Source organism: Amblyraja radiata, chromosome 5, assembly GCF_010909765.2.
Source record: "Amblyraja radiata isolate CabotCenter1 chromosome 5, sAmbRad1.1.pri, whole genome shotgun sequence".
Lineage (NCBI taxonomy): Eukaryota > Metazoa > Chordata > Chondrichthyes > Rajiformes > Rajidae > Amblyraja > Amblyraja radiata.
Genome location: NC_045960.1, coordinates 73,929,173 through 73,948,871, shown reverse-complemented (window position 1 = coordinate 73,948,871; position 19,699 = coordinate 73,929,173). Strand labels below are relative to the sequence as shown.

Below are 19,699 nucleotides of genomic sequence, written 5' to 3'. Positions count from 1 at the left end.
CTATGTCCTCTGGTTATTGATTCCCTTATTCTGGGTAAACGATTGTGCATTCACTCCATCTATTCCCCAAATGATCTTATCCACCTCCAGATGACAATAGCCAATAGACAATAGTCAATAGACGCAGGAGTAGGCCATTCGGCCCTTCGAGCCAGCACCGCCATTCAATGTGATCATGGCTGATCATCCCCAATCAGTACCCCGTTCCTGCCTTCTCCTCATATCCCCTGACTCCACTATCTTTCGTCAAGTACCCGTCAAGTTCCTGCATCCCAAGGAGGAAAGTCCTAGCCTGACCAATCTCTTCCCATAGCTCAGGCCCTTAAGTCCTGCAACAACCTCATAAACCTTCTCTGCATTCACACCAGCTAACAACATCCTTCCTATAGCAGGGTGAATAAACTAAACATAATACTCTAAATACTCCAAATGCAGACTTATGCCCCTGTCCCACTTAGGAAACCTGAACGGAACCTCCGGGAACCACCTGCAACTTCCGGGAACCGCACGGAAACCTTTGGTGGGGCGCAAAGTCTCCAGAGGTTTCCGTTCAGGTTTCCTAAGTGGGACAGGGGCTTAACCAACAGGCTGTATAATTGTAACATAACATCCCAACTACTTTGCTCAATACCCTAACTGATAAATGCCAATATACTGAAAACCCATCTTGACCACCCTATCCACCTGTGATGCAACTTTCAAGGAACTATGTACCTGACTTCCTGGATTCCTCTGTTCGACGACACTTCACAAGGGTCTGCCATTCACATGGCTTGACTTCTCAAAATACAACCCCTTGTGTTTATCTGCATTCAATTCCATTAACCATTGCTCAGCCCACTTGCAGAACTGATCAAGATCCTGCTGCAATCCTCGGTCGTCTATAAACCAGTTCTGAATCAAAATTATCAAGCCCCCATGGATCTTTCATCTTAATCTTCTGGATCAGTATACCATGAGGGACTTTGATCAACCCCACAAGCACCTCTAACAATCCTTGAAAATAATCTAAATACATTACGCTCGTAAGTCTGATGAAGCAATACATTAAGCAGCCAATTTGTCTTGTGCAAGGCCAATTTAATATCACTTGACCTCAAGCACTATTGAATTTCCCAGTACTGGGCCCACTTACATAGAACATTGTACAATTGGTTGAACAGCTACCATACTTTCAACATACACAATATACACTTTTGAATTTTTGATAGCTAGCTAAGCCAGGAGCATATTTTAGATGACCAAAGTTTTACCCTGCTGTTCTCTGAACAGGGCTTCTTTTGTTGCCCAAGTAGCAATTTATAACGTAATATCTAGCTGCAACTATTGGATGCTACTTTTCTGGACAAGTTCTAACCAGAACAAGGGTGAAAAGGTTAAATGCTTTTAAATATATAAGAGATACATGGTGGAATGCTTGACTAGGTTGTGGCTTATATTCCTTCTCTAGCAGACTTTCTCTAGTGGAAGAGTGCCAGTTGGTGGGAGAGGGAGAGACAGGCCCGGGCTTGTCTCAGGTTGATGTATATTGAGACAATGACCGGTGCCGTTGAAATGTGTCCACCTATTGATAAGAGAGACAAGCTCCTAATCATCCTATAGTGATGTATATTGGCTGCACCTTGTGACCATGACTAACATCTTTGGAATGTGATTAAGTGACACACAGTATAAAACACTGTGCAAATCTTTGTTCATTGAAATGGTGACGCAGGGAAGTCAAGTATCTGTTGCTTACTTGACTGGTGTATCCCCGTCACTTCTGCCGGCTGATAATCAGTAAAGCTTGAGTTGGTTACCTAACGTTCTTGCGAGTTGTCTGTTTTTAAAGTAGTGAACCTTATCAAGGCTGGAGTCAGCAATTTCAGGACTGTAGATTTACAATAATCGTCAGTTTAGCTAAATAAGAATGGAAAGTCTAAAGAACGTAGAGTCATGAGATGGATCCTAACAGGGCAGGAACACCAAGTAAAGCCATAAAGAATGGGAAAGTCGATGGAAAGAGATACTAGAGGGTGGTGAAGTAGACAGCCAATAAAACAGCAGTACCAAAAAGCAGATTGTTTATAAAATGGTTTGTTTTCATGTTATTAAGATAATACATTATTTGTCAAACAAAGCAAATCAAAGTGATTGGGTAATAGTGGCCTCCAATTTAAAACATCAATCAAATTATTCCACAAAATCAGTTCAATGGGATCCCTGGCATTCAGCAAGTGCTGTTGTGAAACTGGCTGAGCAACCAATCACATTGAATTTTTTATTCAGGCAGCAAATGGTATGAAAACAGAGGTTATAGAGCAGATAATAGCCACTGGAGTACAGAAGAGACTAAGATACAAGCAGAAATAACTTAGAATTTCAACAAATATGTTTTAATTGTAAAATGCTTGGTAACAACACCATAATTATGGCCTGAGAGGCTGTTCAGCAATTTAATGCCTCAGTAGGTCATTAAAACTGAGTAAGACCTCATGTAACTTAATGCAACTTTTTAATGTTTTCAGGTTATTTTACTACCGTGATTATTTCATAAATAGCCAAAGTTCATATTGGTTCACTGATTTTAGCAAATGACATTGCAAAGCATTGGAAAACAACATCCTGCATGCTAAATTATGAATTCGCAGCAGTAGAGTTTCTGCCTTACAGTGCCAGTAGATCCGGGTTCGATCCTGACTACGGGTACTTGTCCGTCCGGAGTTTGTACATTCTCTCTGTGACCCAGTGCGTTTTCTCCGAGATCTTCGGTTTCCTTCCACATTCCAAAGACGTACAGGTTTGTAGGTTAATTGGCTTGGTATAAGTGTGAATTGTCTCTAGTATATGTAGGATAGTATTAATGTGCGGGGATCGCTGGTCGGTGCGGACTTGGTGGCCAGAAGGGCCTGTTTCCGCACTTTATCTCCAAACTAAACTAAATATCTAGATTTCCACATTTCACCAAATATATGTGCAATCCAGAACCACGTTTGAATTTCTTCGACTTGCATGGCGAGTACTGATAGCCTCATTGTTATCTTCACCAGGTTTTGGGTCACTGTTTTCCTGTGACTCAGAAGAGAATGAGATGCAACAGCTCCATACGAGGATGTTCCGATGACTATCTATCTATCTTCTATATTATTACTGAAACTCTCATCTTGACCATTTCTGGTCTGCTTTGTAATTAAATTTGCACAAATACGATACCCTATATTGCTAGGATTTTTCTGCCACCTTACTCATCGGTCTCCTCTGCTCCAAGCCACCAAGTTTTGTTCCGATCGGTGAAATATGAGAAAGGTTATGAATGTTTAAAAAATCGTGAGCAGCAGATTGGTCTTCTCGTCTGTCCATCACCATCACAATAAAGTTACTAAAGAATTTAGGAATGCTAAGGCAAACTTTTTTATTAATGTAATAAGCAACGCGAGAGGTAATGCTAAGGAGATTTGGACAAATATAAGGAAATTAACTGGAAATAATATCATCAACAAGAACATTAGAGAGTTGCAACTAAATGAAAGTCTGACAAATGATCCAAATGAGATTGCAACAGCCTTTAATACGTATTTTATAGATTCTGTGAAGAACTTGACTCATATTTCCTGTTCTGCAGTCCGATATGCTATGCCGCTGAACACTGCTTCTCCGGTTCTTATTCTGAATGAAGTGTCTCAGCCATGGGTTGACAGGATTATCTGTGGTCTTAAAAATTCTAAAGCCAAAGATGCCTTTGGTATGGATACAATGTTTCTTAAAGCACATAAGCAGTCACTGATCACTCCAATTACCAGCATCATAAACAAGTCCATAAACGAATGTGTTTTCCCAAATTCTTGGAAATCTGCTGTAATAACTCCCATTTTAAAATCAGGAGACCCCACCATAATTAGTAATTATAGACCAATAAGCATTCTCCCGGCAATTTCTAAAATAGCTGAAAAATGGGTTGTAGAACAGATAATTAAACATTTAAACAATAGTCCATATACCCTAAACCCAATGCAGTTTGGCTCCAGAAAATATCACTCCACTGAGACGGCACTTTGCTTCCTTTTGGAAAATATGAAGTCCAAAATTGATGCAGGTGGTGTTATAGGAGCTGTTTTTCTTGATTTACAAAAAGCCTTTGATACTGTGAACCATCAGATCTTGATGACCAAACTGTCCTATTTTAACCTCTCTTTGAGCACGATGAAATGGATTGAGTCATATATGGTACAGAGAGAACAATGTGTTAGAGTGCATAACAGTAAATCTGCAACTTCTAAAAACCCTCTTGGTGTACCTCAAGGTTCAATCTTGGGACCGTTATTATTCAGTCTGTACATTAATGATTTACCAAGTAGCTGTCCATCAAATGTGACTTGTCAGATGTATGCTGACGATGCAGTTGTGTATGTACATGCCAAAAGCAGACATCAAACTGCACACGACCTATCAGCTGCTATGATTAATGTGTCAAACTGGTTGCAGTTTTCTGATTTGCATCTAAATTTGTCAAAGACTGTCTGTATGTTTTTCTCCAAAAAGGCAAGTACAGATGCAGATCCGGATGTGTTTGTTCATGGAACAAAACTTAAAATTGTAAAGGAGTTTAAATATTTAGGAATCGTGATTGACTCACAGCTCGGTTTTAAACAACAGGTAAAAAGAACAGTGAATTTAATTAAATTTAATTTGTCCAATTTTAGATATATTAGGAATAATTTAACTACTGATTCGGCTAAATTATATTTTAATGCTATGATTATGCCATACATGACCTACGGTATAACGACTTGGTCATTGGCATGTAAGTCCACGATAAAGCCTGTTGAAATTGCTTACAAACAAGCCTTAAAAACTCTTGATAAAAAGCCCAGAATGTACCATCACTGCAGCATCCTTAAAAAATTTGATCTGCTGAGCTGGGAAAATGTAATAAATTATTCAGACTCAATTTTAGTTTATAAAATCATCCATGGACTAGCCCCACCTCCGTTAAAAGAATTTATAAAGAAGAACATAAATAGGTCGACAAGAGCAGCATCCAGGGGTGATTGTGTTGTCCCGTTTAAGAAAAGTGTATTTGGCCAGACAGTATTTTCCTATAGAGCGTCGCATACCTGGAACGCGATCCCCTGCTTCATACGGGATCTGCCAACCATCACCACATTTACAAAACAACTCAAAAAATGGTTACTGGAAAATCAAACCTGTATTCATAATCAACCGTAATATAATCATCTGGCAGTCTTTTATTGTTACTTTTTAACTTTATTGTCTGTTTTGTTATGTTTTGATTCTTTTCTTATGGATTGAATGTGTTGTGATGTGTTAACCTGGTTTACCAGAGGGACTACAGATGGAAATTAGCCTATAGCTATAATCTTGCGTATTGCATGCAAATGTTTATAAATATGCACTGTCCTTAATAAAAACATCTAGAAAAAAAATGAAAAAAAAATGAAGGTAATGCAACTTCCTGCACCCGCTGTCCGGAGGGGAGAATAAAGCTGCAGCAGATTGCGAGCAAGGGGCTGTGCTCTGCGAGCGACGGGCTGTGCCCCGCGAGCGAGGGGCTGTGCTCTGGAGAATAAAACCCCAGTGGCGGGTCTGAGTAAACAAGCCATGCTGATTGAGTCCGCAAGACTGGAGTCGAGAAAGCCTCTGTGTGGAGTCGGAAAAGCCGCTGTGTGGAGTCGGATAGCTGCTGTGTGGTGCTGGTGGCCGCTGAGTGGAATCCCTCCCCCGCCATAAAAACACTCCACCTCCTCCCCCCATACACCCCTCCTTTACCCCTCCCCCATTTCTCCCCCACACCACCCCCACCCCCCCACACACACCCACCCCCACACACATCCCCCCCCACACACCCACCCCCACACACACCCCCCCACACACACCCACCCCACACACACCCCCCCCCACACACACACACACACACACACACCCCACCCCCCCCCCTCCCCCACCACCTCCCACACACACACCCCTCCTGTGTGACTGGATACACACCCCCCCACACACACCTACATCCCCCCCACCCACACACCCCCCCCACCCACCCCCCCCCCCCCCCACCCACACACACCCCCCCCACACACACACCCCCCCCACACACACCCCCCTCCCACACACACCCCCCTCCCACACACACCCCCCTCCCACACACACCCCCTTCCTACACACACCCCCCTGCTGTGTGACTGGGACCCAACGGGTCCCACTTAGTCTAGTAATAGCTTAACGTGTGCAAGCATGGGGGTGAAAGTTAGAAGATGGTATCATCTGGATAAAATTAGAAGAAAGACAAAACTGCTTAAAATATTCAAAGAAACAAGCTGTTTATTGTCTCATTAAAGAGCATGAGAAGGTCAAAAACAAATTCATCACTGCACTGGCAAGGAATGCGAGTTGTGTACAGTACATAGATGTCACATGATTTAAACTTGAAAATTATAGAACATCAACTAAATATTGCCAATAGCTGGGCGATAAACAATTAAGATCTTTGTTTATAAAGAAATAAAATAGGATTGAACAAAGGAAGGTCCAGGGTTACTGGAAAACAAATCAACATGAGCAAACTATAGATGGGCACAGAATGAATCAACAGGAAACTAGAATAGTAAAACAGATGTTTCCAATAGTGGGAGAGTCGAGGATGGAAGTCATAGCCTCAGAATTAAAGAACGTTCTTTTAGGAAGGAGATGACGAGAAATTTCTTTAGTCAGACGGTGGTGAATCTGTGGAATTCTTTGCCACAGAAGGCTGCGGATGCCAAGTCAGTGGATATTTTTATAGCAGAGATAGATAGATTCTTGATTAGTACATGTGCCAGAAGTAATGGGGGGCGGGGGGTGGGGGGGGGGGGGGGGGAGGCAGGAGAATGGGGTAAGGAGGGAGCGATAGATCAGTCATGATAAAATGGCGGAGTAGACTCGATGGGCCGAATGGCCTAATTCTACTATTCCTTATGACCTTGTGGCATGTTTAAAAATATAGGGTCAAAACAATATTTTAGTATTAAAAAGAAGTGCTGGAGTAACTCAGCGGGTCAGACAGTATCGCTGTGGAACATGGAAAGGTGACATTTTGGGTCAGGACTTCTTCAGACTGATTGGGGTGGGGTGGAAGAAAGCTGGATGAGAAGTGGGGAGAAAAAAAAGTTTGGCAAGTGATGGGTGGATATATGGGAGGGGTTTTTGATTGGCAGATGGTTGGGCATAGGCCAGAGATGAAAAGCCAAAGTGTGAGATAAGGATAGAAGGTGTGAAATGTGAAGCCAGAGGAAGGGATATTGGTGGAAGACTGGGGAAGGGGGCACGCAGAGAAGGGGTTGGGTGGGGTGGGGGGGGGGGGTGGAGGGGGAAAGTAGGGGTGTTTATAGATTAGTTAGCTAAAATTAAATAATTCAATTTTCATAAGATTGGGTTGTAAGCACTGAAGCAGAATGTGAAACATTGTTCCTTCTGTTTGCATATGACCTCACTCCGGCAATGGAGGTGGCCCAGGACTGTAAAGTCAGAATGGGAAGAGGGGTTAAAATGATTAGCAACTGCGAGATCCAGCACACCTTGTTGGACCAAGCACAAGTATTTAGCAAAATGGTCACCAAATCTACACTGGGTCTCACCAATGTAAAAAAAAAAGGCCACTTCAGGAACACCAGATTCAGTAATCAAAGTTAGTGGAGGTGTATGCAAACCACCTGGAAGATTTTAGTGTGTTTTGCATGTACAAGTTTATCACGCTTATGAATTGACTTACAAGATCGTCAAGCACAACAGTAATCTGAATATGCAGCGAAATGTATCCATTTTATCAAAGACCCATGGGTTCAATAATTATGATTTTCCAAAACCTTCTCACTATTTCAATTGTTTAATTTCCAACCTCTTAACCCTATTGGCATTTAAACCTTGTGTACCAGATATCATGGGCTGTGCCCTGTGAATCTAAAAATAGAAATGCATAAACACAACATTGCGCATAAAGAACACAAAAAGCAAGGGTGATAAACAAACCAAAATGTTCTTTCAGTAGATAGTACAATATTTACTCATCTCTGAAATACCTCAGATCTCTTGCATACACATGAATAGGTGGTTACATTCTTTACTCTATCTTGCTAGAAAATTGAACACAGTACTCCTAGAATATGTAGATGTTGAGGCACAAGTTGAAACACATAATAATGAATCCTATGAAAACAAAAGCAACACTTTCCAAAAGATTCATTATACTGTCCAGAGTTTAACAGCTAAGCATTATTCATTTAGAAGATCATCCGGTTTCTCTAGATAAATCCTAAATAGCAAACATAAAACCTAACAATGGAAAGGATTAGAAAAAAATGTCCAGATTTGTTTTTGTACATTTAATCATTTATAGTTTTAAAAAAATTGAATTTATTATTGTACAACATTTATTATTTTCCAACATGCTCTTGCACATAGGGAAATTGGTTCCAGCCATTTAAAGGCAGTGGGATGGAAATGATCCCCACAGATTAATCTTTTTTTTGCTGTAGATAATGGGAAGAATAGCCACGAGGATTACACTCTACAGGGATCCATGCTACAACATGGCAACACAAGTAAAGCTGCAGCAGATGTTGAAACAAACACATTCCATGACTACTGTATTTGATAACTTGAATTTGACCAAAAATTAGCTTCCATTCAAATGGATAGGACCAAGAAAAAAAAAGGTTGCATTGATAAAGTGTTTAAATTCCAGCCACTAGAAGTCAGTATTGGAACTTTTGAAGATGTTGCAATACAGAATACCCAAGTCTTTACAAAAAGAAATGCGGAAATACATTCATATCAGATATTCATATATAATTTTTAAACTGGTGTTCTCAAGAACAGGAAATAACTGGTTTTGATTATATTTTATAAATGATAGGTATATTCAAACTCTGGCAGTGTCTCTGTAATCTATCTATCTATCTATCTATCTATCTATCTATCTATCTATCTATCTATCTATCTATCTATCTATCTATCTATCTATCTATCTATCTATCTATCTATCTATCTATCTATCTATCTATCTTTCTATCTATCTATCTATCTATCTATCTATCTATCTATCTATCTATCTATCTATCTATCTATCTATCTATCTATCTATCTATCTATCTATCTATCTATCTATCTATCTATCTATCTATCTATCTATCTATCTATCTATCTATCTATCTATCTTACTAAAAGTCTGATCTTGACCGCTTCCTGTTGTTCTGTATATTGATTTTTTTTTTTTTTTTAAACGCTGCCACTTACGGCTGTGATTTTTGGCCATCTTACTCAGAGTCCCCCTCCTCTGCGCAGGACAAGAGGATTTTTCTCATCGATGAAAAATAAAAGAGTTATTAGTGTTTAAAAAATGTTGAGATTCTCTCTCCTGAAGGCCACGCCCCTTCTGGAGGGACTATAAAACCCGGAATTGTGGAGGTGCCTCAGTTCTCTCAAGATGGGGGAGTGAGAGGTCGCAATTCTCAGTCTGAACTCTGAATAACACTGAACACATTTCTACTAAACTGTGAGTGGTTTTACTGACCTGTCAGTGCCCTTAATGTGGGTTGAAAATGTAGTTTGAAAATGCAAAAGTGTGTTTTGGTTTGAAAGTACTAAAGCAAGCTGCGTTGCCTTTGGTTTTGAAAGTGCTAAAGCAAGCTGCGTTGCCTTTGGTTTTGAAAGTGCTAAAGCTAGGTGCGTTGCCTTTGGTTTTGAAAGTGCTAAAGCAAGCTGCTTTGCCTTTGGTTTTGAAAGTGCTAAAGCAAGCTGCCTTGCCTTTGGTTTTGTAAGTGCTAAAGCGAGCATCCTTGCCTTTGGTTTTGAAAGTGCTAAAGTGAGCAGCCTTGCCTTTGGCTGTGAAAGTGCTAAAGCGAGCTGCCTTGCCTTTGGTTTTGAAAGTGCTAAAGTGAGCAGCCTTGCCTTTGGCTTTGAAAGTGCTAAAGCGAGCTGCCTTGCCTTTGGTTTTGAAAGTACTAAAGTGAGTTGCCTTTGGCTTTGAAAGTGCCAAAGTGAGCTGCCTTGCCTAATTAGAGCTGCCTTGCGCAATTAGAGCTGCCTTGCGCAATTAGAGCTGCCTTGCCTTCTATATAATTAAAAGTCTAATCCTGTTTGCGCTTTATATTGATTGTAGAAAAAATGCTAGCGCGTATGGCTGTGTTTTTTGGCCATCTTACTCAGTCCCCCTCCGCTCATCAGGTGGTGAGGATTATTCCCATCAATGAAAATTAAAAGAGTTATTAGTGTTTAAAAAAGGCTCGATTCTTTTAGCTCTGATTAATTTGAATTAAAAAACATACGGAGGAAATCTGATTATACATAGTGCTACACGTATGTGGAACAATTAAAACCTACTGTAAAATTGGGTAATTTATCTCATTTTCTCCCGATTGCAAATAACCCTTCTTTTAAATCATCTGTTTTAGATAGAGGATTTTTTCCAATGGAAAATCCATGGAATTAAAATGGTGGGAGACCTTTATCAGAAAGGTATTTGTCTCTCATTTCAGGAACTACAGCAGAAATACGAGTTACACGCTAATAATGTTTTTAGATATTTGCAACTTAGAGACTATGTAAAACTACACATGCAAGACTATAGATTTAGGGGTCCAGAAACCCTTGATGAATGTTTGAATAGACATCCCAATACAAATAAATTAATAACTTATATCTATAATATACTCTTAGATACTGAGGTTCCGTCTTCAGAATCATACAGACGAGAATGGGAGGACGAGTTGGCTCAACCCATAATGAAAGACACACGGGATGAAAGGTTACAACATATAAATCACTGTTCGTTAAATGCTAGACACTCCTTGATACAATTTAAAATACTATATAGATTACATTATTCAAATACAATTAAATAGGATTTTTCCAAATATTTTCCCGCTCTGCGATAAATGTCAATTTCAAGAAACCAACTCAATCTCAATGATTACTTGCTATATCAAAATTCTTCCGGCATTTTGCTGGATTTAAAAAGACTAGTGCAAAGACTTCTGATATATTCATCAAAATAATACATTACTTTTCAATCACGACTGTGTTCAAGGAATGTTTAATGATGTAAGCACGAACACCTGTAGATAAATGAGCCAAAGTACTTTGTCTTATATTTTTCCCACAGCTTCATTAATCACTAATATGACAGTTGCAGTTAAGTTTATTTCTTGTGTTGTTTCATTGACAAATTACCAAATTGTAAAATTCAAGTTCCCTTGAGCATCCCATTACAAATAATGTTTTATTGTATGGACTCAGACATTAATTTTGAGCTTGAGAAAATAAAAAAACATTTTCTTCCTGGAAATCATACTTATGAAATTGTTTCCAATCCAAAGTCTGAATGATGCATTTACTCACTTAGACATCAATTATATTGTGAGATAATTCAAGGTATTTTTCCAAATACTAATTTTTGTATCCAAAATCTGTGGATATAAGATTAATCTCCACCCAAATAGCAATAGGAAATATTGCTGAGGACCAAAAGGTGTAGGTTTAAGGTGAAGGGGAAAAGATTTAATAGGAATCTGAGGGGTAACTTTTTCCACACAAAGGTTGGTGGGTGTATGGAACAATCTGCCAGAGGAGGTAGTTAAGGCTGGAAGAACTATCCCAATGTTTAAGAAACAGTCAGATAGGTACATGGATAGGACAGGTTTGAGGGCTATGGATCAAACGCAGACATGTGGGACTAGTGTAGCTGGGACTTGTTGGCTGGCGTGGGCAAGTTGGGCCAAATGGCCTGTTTCCACACCGTATCACTCTGTGACTCCTATGGGCCCGTTCCACTTAGGTGACTCTTTAGGCGACTGCCAGGGACTAGTTTTAATCGAATTCACCTCCGGCATCTGGCGACAACCTACGACAGTACCTACGACAACCTACGACAACCTATGACAAACCTATGTCAACCTACGACAGCAAAGACTGTTGCCACCGTCGCCGAAAAATTTTCAACATGTTGAACATTGTGCAGCAATCACCTGTAGTCGCCCAAAAAATCACCTGTGGGGCAGGCCAATAAGAGTGGTATATTATGCACATTAATAATGTCTATGTGCATATGGGGAATTAGTTAGCAGTATTATGATATTATTACAAGCTCTGGGATATATGGAAATCAGCTATTCCATTAAAGAGCTTATTTTAAACATTTCACCAACTGAGAGCCCAGTATTCAATTGCAGACAAAAGGGAATCCACTAGATTACTTGATCAGTGGCTAAAAGTTAAAACTATATTTCTGTGTAAGATGAATCAGTTAGTACATTTTGGAAGTTAAAATGTAAATTAAGGAAGCATGCTGTAAAAATCCTGAGAACAAATCACTTTTGCCTTTCAGTTGTAGATGATTCCTGTCCTAGAACCAAGGAACTAAATCCTGGAACTACATCAACAGAGAACAGTAGCTTGCAAACATGAGCAATGTTTGGCACCTCTCCAATCTACGAAGGTCACCAGAAGAACAGACCTAACCAACAGTAACTTTTCAGAACAGCATCATTCCACGACCATCTCCTTGGTGAATTAGACAAGAACAATTCATTTAAGACCTTGTTTACATCACCTGGCTCCACACATAGATTTTTTTTCCCCCAAAGTGATCATTCTTTTCTGACACCCTCTTGCTCTTGCTTACAGAATGTCTTGGTATTCTTCTTAATCCAACTTGCCAAGAATATATCATGATCCCTTTTGCCCTCCTAATTTCTTACGCTCTCTTTGTCTACACCATGTGGCGACTCTTTTGTGTACTGTGTACGTAAAAACAAAGAATTTCACTATCTTCATGGTACATTTGACAATAAAGTATCCGTCCATGTCCATGTTCCTCAAGAGACTCCATCAATCCCAATTGCATGTACCAGGATATGCTTTCTATTTTCCTTACCCTAATCCAACTATCAATATCCTTTGTCCAAGTTTCTCTAATTTTGATATATTGATAAATTGATCTGCCACCAGTCATAAAAACACAAAATACATGAAACATTAAATTAATGTCACGAGTGGAAAGGATTTGGGATGTGCAAAGATCAGGGAGGGGTGGAGAAGAGTCAGTCCCACGACAGAAGTGGGAGAAGTTGTAAAATTTGATAGCCACAGGAAAGAACTATGTCCTATGGCATTCTGTCCTGCATCTTGTTGGAAGCAGTCTGTTGCTGAAGGTGCTCCTCAGGTTGACCAGTGTGTCATGGAGGATGTGAGCTGTATTGTCCAGGATGCTGTGCTGTTTAAGGAGCAACCTCCCCGCCAAGACCACCTCCAATAAATCCAATATTAATAACACAACAGATTTCAAATAATATACCATTGATTTGCATACTTCATAAGTTAGCTCCATTGAATGCTGGAACAAATGCTTAATTTATACCTTTACATACTCCACATCACCAAATAAATGCAAATTGTATGGATTTAGACAATAGGTGCAGGAGTAAGCCATTCGGCCCTTCAAGCCAGCACTGCCATTCAATGTGATCATGGCTGATCAACCCCAATCAGCACCCCGTTCCTGCCTTCTCCCCATATCCCCCGACTCCACTACTTTTAAGAGCCCTAACTAGCCATCTCTTGAAAGTATCCAAAGAACCGACCTCCACTGCCCTCTGAGGCAGAGAATTCCACACTCACAACTCTGTGCGAAAAGAGAGAGTCTTTCAAAGCTTCAAATAGTACTTCCTTAGTGCATCAAAAAGGGCTATTTAAAGCTGATGGCCCTGGATGCAAGGTATAATACAGCAGAGACAGTAATCACATTTTAATTCAGTGCTTTGTTAATTTATTTTTCTTCAAACTTGGATCAGCATTCTGTGCTACAATTTAACAATTGGTCAACCCATTCTTCAATCAGCAGAATGCCCTGGCAACGAAATCCAGGCAAACAGCACTCTAATAAATGCTTTGGTTGCTCAAATATGAAACTTTACCCCACTCCTCCATTGCATAATTCCTGTTTCCATTCTTAATACCGATGCACTTTTTGTTCATTCAAATTTTTCACTCTTTGTTTATTATAAGTGTTTGTTATTCCTCAGGTAAGATTACAGCGGCACCAACAGCTCTCCAGTGCTTCTGGGGCTATTTGGCTTGCATTGGCAAATTACATGGTTATAGACAGGGATGCATTGTTCTTTTAAGCACTGATGTTTTCCAATGAGTTGTGCAAAGCACCAAATCAAGAGCTCCATGTAAGCTATTCATCCCTAACCAGAGGATATTTAGATGCAAGTCTCTTGAGGCCTATCACTGACTTGGTTAACAATAGTTAAATTAGCACAGGTAGACAAAAATGCTGGAGAAACTCAGTGGGCGCAGCAGCATCTATGGTGCGAAGGAAATGGGCAACGTTTCGGGCCAAAACCCTTCTTCAGACTGTTTAGCACAGATCACTAGGTCACCAGGGAGGCGTTAGAGTGGGAGACATTCCGTGACTACATTCCCAGGAGGGTTCTTGGCTTTTATTAAAACAGCTTATTATTATAGTCTGGTTCTTCATTTCTATTCGGAGAAGATTCAGAAAAGTCATCAGTCACGTCTATTGAAGATCGACACAAAGTGCTGGAGGAATTCAACAGGTTATGTAGCATCTCTGGAGAAAAAGGATGGGTGACGTTTCAGGTCAGAACCCTTCTTCAGACTGAATGGGGGGGGGGGGGGGGGAACTGGAGGTATGAAAAGGCCTGAACAAAGGGTCAGCAACAGATGGAGCTCATAATGGCTCATTTTTGGCTAGGAAGAGGTGATAATAAAGGGATACAGTGATGCAAACAGTGGAACTAGTAGGAAGACTATGGTGAAATAGGGGAGGGGGGGAGAAGTTAAAGGAATTCCAGGGCTACTTGAAATTGGAGAAATCGACGTTCATACCGCTGGGTTATAAGCCACCCAAGTGTGCTGTTCCTCCAATTTGAACGTGGCCACACTCTGACAGTGGATGCAGCCCAGGTCAGAAAGGTCAGAATGGGAATGGAATGGGGAGTTCAAATATTTGGCAAGTGGGAGATTGCGTCGGTCAAGGTGGACCAAGTGTCGGTGTTCAGTGAAAAGATTGCCCAGTCTGCGCTTGGTCTCGCTGATATATAGGAACCCACATCGAGAAGGATGGATACTGTAGATGAGGTTGGAGGAGGTGCAAGTGAACCTCTGCCCAACCTGAAAGGACTGTCGGGGTCCCTGGATGGAGTCGAGGGAGGAGGTATAACAGTTAGGATTTAATATTTCTGATCATGGCAATTAGCACTCAAAAAGGTGTATTAATATTTGATGTTGCCGATAATCTGCATGTCTGCTAACTGTAATCCAATCATCCACTGATCCATTATTTTACATTAGTAGATTAAACAGGAATTAATAAACTAATTGGCAGAGAGTGAGCATTATGTAATAAAAGTACACATTCCCAAAGTGACATCTATTGATGGCAATCATAACAGCTGCAGTACATTGTGTAGAATTATATATGTATAACAGCAACCCAAAATGCACAAAGCATCATTATGACTGGATTGGTATTTACAGAAGGACTTGAGCCTTTTGCAATATTTGTTTTCCTTTCTCCTGGTTCACAACTCGCATGTTCTCGTAAATTATTTGAATGAGTAAATGGTTAACTCCCCACATTTGCTCTCTTCAGTAATGATTAAGGTCTGATGAACATGCCTTAGTCTGAATGTTGTAGAAGCCTCCTTGATGAATATAACTGGAAAGGATTGTGATGTAACTAACAGGCTGTGATCTTGTAAGGTAGCTTGCACACATTAATAATTAAACAGACAACATAATTTAAATACTACTCCCTCAACTTATTATTTGCCAATTTATTTTTATCAGTTTTGTCTACCAGTTAGTAATTTTTCAATAGAATGTTTACATAACAGTATGTAATGGAATAACACATAATAACAAATAAATAAACTTTCCTCAAGGTATTTTCTGATGCATTTATAGATAGCAAACGTTAAAAAAATCTGTGCCACAGATATCCAAGGAGAGCTACTCAAACCTTCCCAAATACTCTGCACACTCTTGCGCAAATCGGTTAACATATTAAAAAAAAATTAAATTTATAACACCATTATTAAAAAGAGTAAGAGCAAATTAAATGTTGCTGTATATTGTCAAGAAAAAATAATGATACCTCAACATCTGGCATCATTTAAATAAGTTACACACACTAATCTGGTCATAAGATGGCGATATTTCTGTAGATATGTTGCAACATCTTGTGGTATAACCCCAGTAAAGCTGCTTATTGTGGAAGAATTTCTAGACTTCTGAAGCAAGTATATAATATAAAAGATTTAAAAAACGTCACTCCTCTGTACCAAATTTACTTTCTATGAATAATATAGGACTCAAGTAAATCTAACCAAAATGTTTTGAGATAGACGTGAAAGCAAAATATGTTTATTAATAAAAATCTGATATCAAAAAATGAACATTTTCCATTTTCAACTTAGTGTTCATAATTTCTGATCCAAGAATTAGAACAAAGTAGTCATGAGTTTATTAATGCTTGCCTACTTTCAACATGATTTAATAACTGCAATAATTCATACATAGATTGAATGTGATAATGCTTTGAACCCTTTCGCACCACCAACCAACATTTCAGAGAGCTGCAACAATATTTCAGAAATCTTAAAAATGGGGTTTCAAGCCTTTTCAAACATTGCACTATTAAACACTTTTGAGAATTGCTAATTAAATTGCAGCAGTTCTGTTAGTACAAATAGAGCAATAATTTATCAATTTACAGCTATAATTATGTTTAAACATATTAATTGAACAAAATACTGAACTAATGGATGGAAAATGATTTAATTTAAAATAATCTATTTGGTGGACCAGATAATTACAATTTCCAATCCATTTCGAATTCACAAATCAAAATCTTTAAATGTACACTTCCAGGTCTCATTTCCTGGAATCTTGTCAGTGGATCAGCAACCTACTGGAGAATAATCTCTCTTGAAATAACATCGGCATCACAATGCTCTGAAGCCCAATCTGGAAATAAAAACTAGTTTAGAAATATCTGTTGCCATTTTGTAAACAAAAACGGAAAGAAAATCAAAAAAAATAGAATGCCATATAAAGGATATTTTTGTTCATCTCCTGGTAATAGTATTTTGACGTAAATCGTTGGGACAACACAGCAGCAAATTTGCACATAGCAAGGTCTCACTCACAGCTATAAGACAATAACCACGTAAAGCAGTGGACTTTGCTGAAGGAGAGATGCTTTGCACAAGCTCCACCTCACTCTAACATTGTGACTCTTCCTCACAAATGGTTACGTTAAAAAGCTATGCATGAAAGGTAATAGCCAATGCCTCTTTGCGAAACACTATAAAATTACCATCTACTAGAGGTGACCCATTCATCGTCATCTCTGGTCACTTGACAAAAATCACCCGTTCGCTACCCGTTTTGCTTGTATAGGAGCTGGAGTACCATTCACGATTGCAATATCATTATGCTGATATTTATCTTAATCAATGTCTAAACTAGCCCGTTTTTCAGATGGGGTTTCAGAACACTGCCACGCCAATGTTATTTCAAGAGATAGATTGTTTATCAGCAAATTGCTGATCCACTGAGGAGATGCCAGGACCGAGACCTGGAAATGTATATTTAAAGATTTGGATCTGTGACTTTGAAATGGATACCTAGTCACCCGATGGAAACTCGAAGGTAGATAAAAGTGCTGGAGAAACTCAGCGGGTGCAGCAGCATCTATGGAGCGAAGGAAATAGGCAACGTTTCGGTGGGGTGGGGTGGGGAGGGTGCAACTTTTAGGGTAAATGTCCCGAAACAAAAGTGCGAATTTAGTAGTGTTTAAAAAACACAGCCGATACAGCCCGCCCCCCACCACCCACATGTAGAGTGCATGGTTTGCGGGACCTTAGAACTGAGATGACAGGTTCCAGTTTGTCTCTGTCGATTGACTGTACGAGAGATCTAGCATTGGTCGGATAAACGTGGTTTTCTGGCACACACAATCACCCGATGCCGCGTACCGGTAATAGGCATGGCATTAACCCGTTCCACTTGCAACAACATCAGCAAGGAAGACTACAGTCCAGGTAAACAGCTCAATATTTTAACATGAAAATAGATTACTGAAATTAATCGCCAGACAATAATACCTCATCCTTTCCAGTTACCAGGAAAATATTCTCAACTTGTACCATCATCTATACTGATACAAACACTTCAGCTGTAACGCTGCGCCTTTCTCACGATGAACAATATTCTACTGAAAATCTGGACAAGTACAGCAACTTTCGTAAAGTCTAACAAAAAGTTCTGAAAACAAAGATACATTCCTGGTACTCAAATCGTGGCCACACAGCTTGAATTATTGTTTAAAGTATTGATAATGGTTCCTAAAAATATACCTCTGACTGGTAAATTAACATCAGACCACATTTCATAATGCAAGGCAAAATAGTACATTAAAGCAATACAAAGTCAGTCAAGAGCAAAATTCGACCAGAATGGGAAAAGAAACATCAGAATAACAAGCTTACCAATAGGTGCTTTTCGCTTAGAGACTCTTAGCAGCCAACTTTACGCAGCCTATACCTTGTTGAGTTTCCAATGTACAGACCGTAATAAATCCAAATGTTTAATGTGTCACTTTCCCTGGCGATCAGCAAGTTTTATAGAGGGGGAAGCGCGCAAGCGCAGCGTGCCCTGGAGCTGGGTGTCAGGCGTGTGCCCAGCCCAGCCCAGCCGAGCCGAGCCGCCGATTGGAGGCAGCAGCGCCTCCACTGCTCGCCCAGCTCGGAGCCACAGCACCTCCCCGCCGTTCACAAAAGTCCCAGCGGCTGCTCGTAACCATTCAACTTTTAAACCGTCGGGTCACTTTGCAAACAGGCTAACATGTTTCATCAGAACAACCTCACTGCCCGAAGTCGCTCGCTGACTGAAATGACAAATTCATCGAACAATTCAGTTCAGCTTACCTACCTTCACCGTAGAGAGTTTGGAGGTTGCGTCCTTGCAAATTCTTTGACGTTCAGGCAAGGCGGAGAGGGTTGCTTTTGGGGTTAAACGGTCCTTAAAGATGTCCAGTTTATTTTAGATTCCAGATATTTGAGGTGAAACCATTGCAGCGATTCGGAAGGCTGTTATTTCATTCCCCTGTTTTTCACTCCGGATTTTAAACAGCGAGAGCAGGATGGTAAATGGCTTTAATCTTGTTAATTCTCAACGCTTTTTTAATTCCCGTCCCCTTTCCTCCCCCTCCGCGGATAAACAAGCGACTGTTTATTGACCGGCTGCTCGCCCTCCCGCTGTTGGGTGCAGCGGCCGCACTGGGGTCGGATTGCTGACAGGCGAGTGCCAGCGGGAGTGGAGCAGGAGCAGGAGCCGGGCGCTCAGCATCAACCTCAGCCTCCCCTGCAACTGGGGAGAGAGAGAGAGGGAGAGGGAGGCGCGCAATACGCGGGCCTGTATGCGCGCACACGCGGAGCGGACGGACGCGCGCCCCTGTGCACACCAGGTGTGATCTGGTTCTGCAATAATGGATCCGATTGAGCGCGTCCCCTGCAGCCGCTGGGCAATATTGGACCTTTTCTTTGGCTTCATACATGGACCCACCATCGACCGATGTCGCGCAATAACCCCTCTCCTGGGAGAGGAGGAGAGGGGGGACACACCATATTTGCAATGGTAA

General features: G+C 40.4%; 1 protein-coding gene across 6 annotated transcripts in view; it reads right to left on the bottom strand.

The window, feature by feature from the left end:
* klhl29 (kelch like family member 29) overlaps positions 1–19,427 on the bottom strand; it is a 416,936-nt gene extending 397,509 nt beyond the window's left edge. For 2 of the 6 annotated variants that reach the window (XM_033021538.1, XM_033021535.1), the window contains exon 1: positions 18,549–18,729. The gene's annotated coding sequence lies outside the window, so the exon portion shown is untranslated. Of the gene's footprint in view, positions 1–7,843; positions 7,930–8,048; positions 8,126–18,548; positions 18,730–18,990 lie in introns of those variants that run through there. The other 4 variants (XM_033021536.1, XM_033021534.1, XM_033021539.1 and 1 more) reach the window with 4 other exon arrangements.
* Positions 19,428–19,699: the final 272 nt, after the last annotated feature.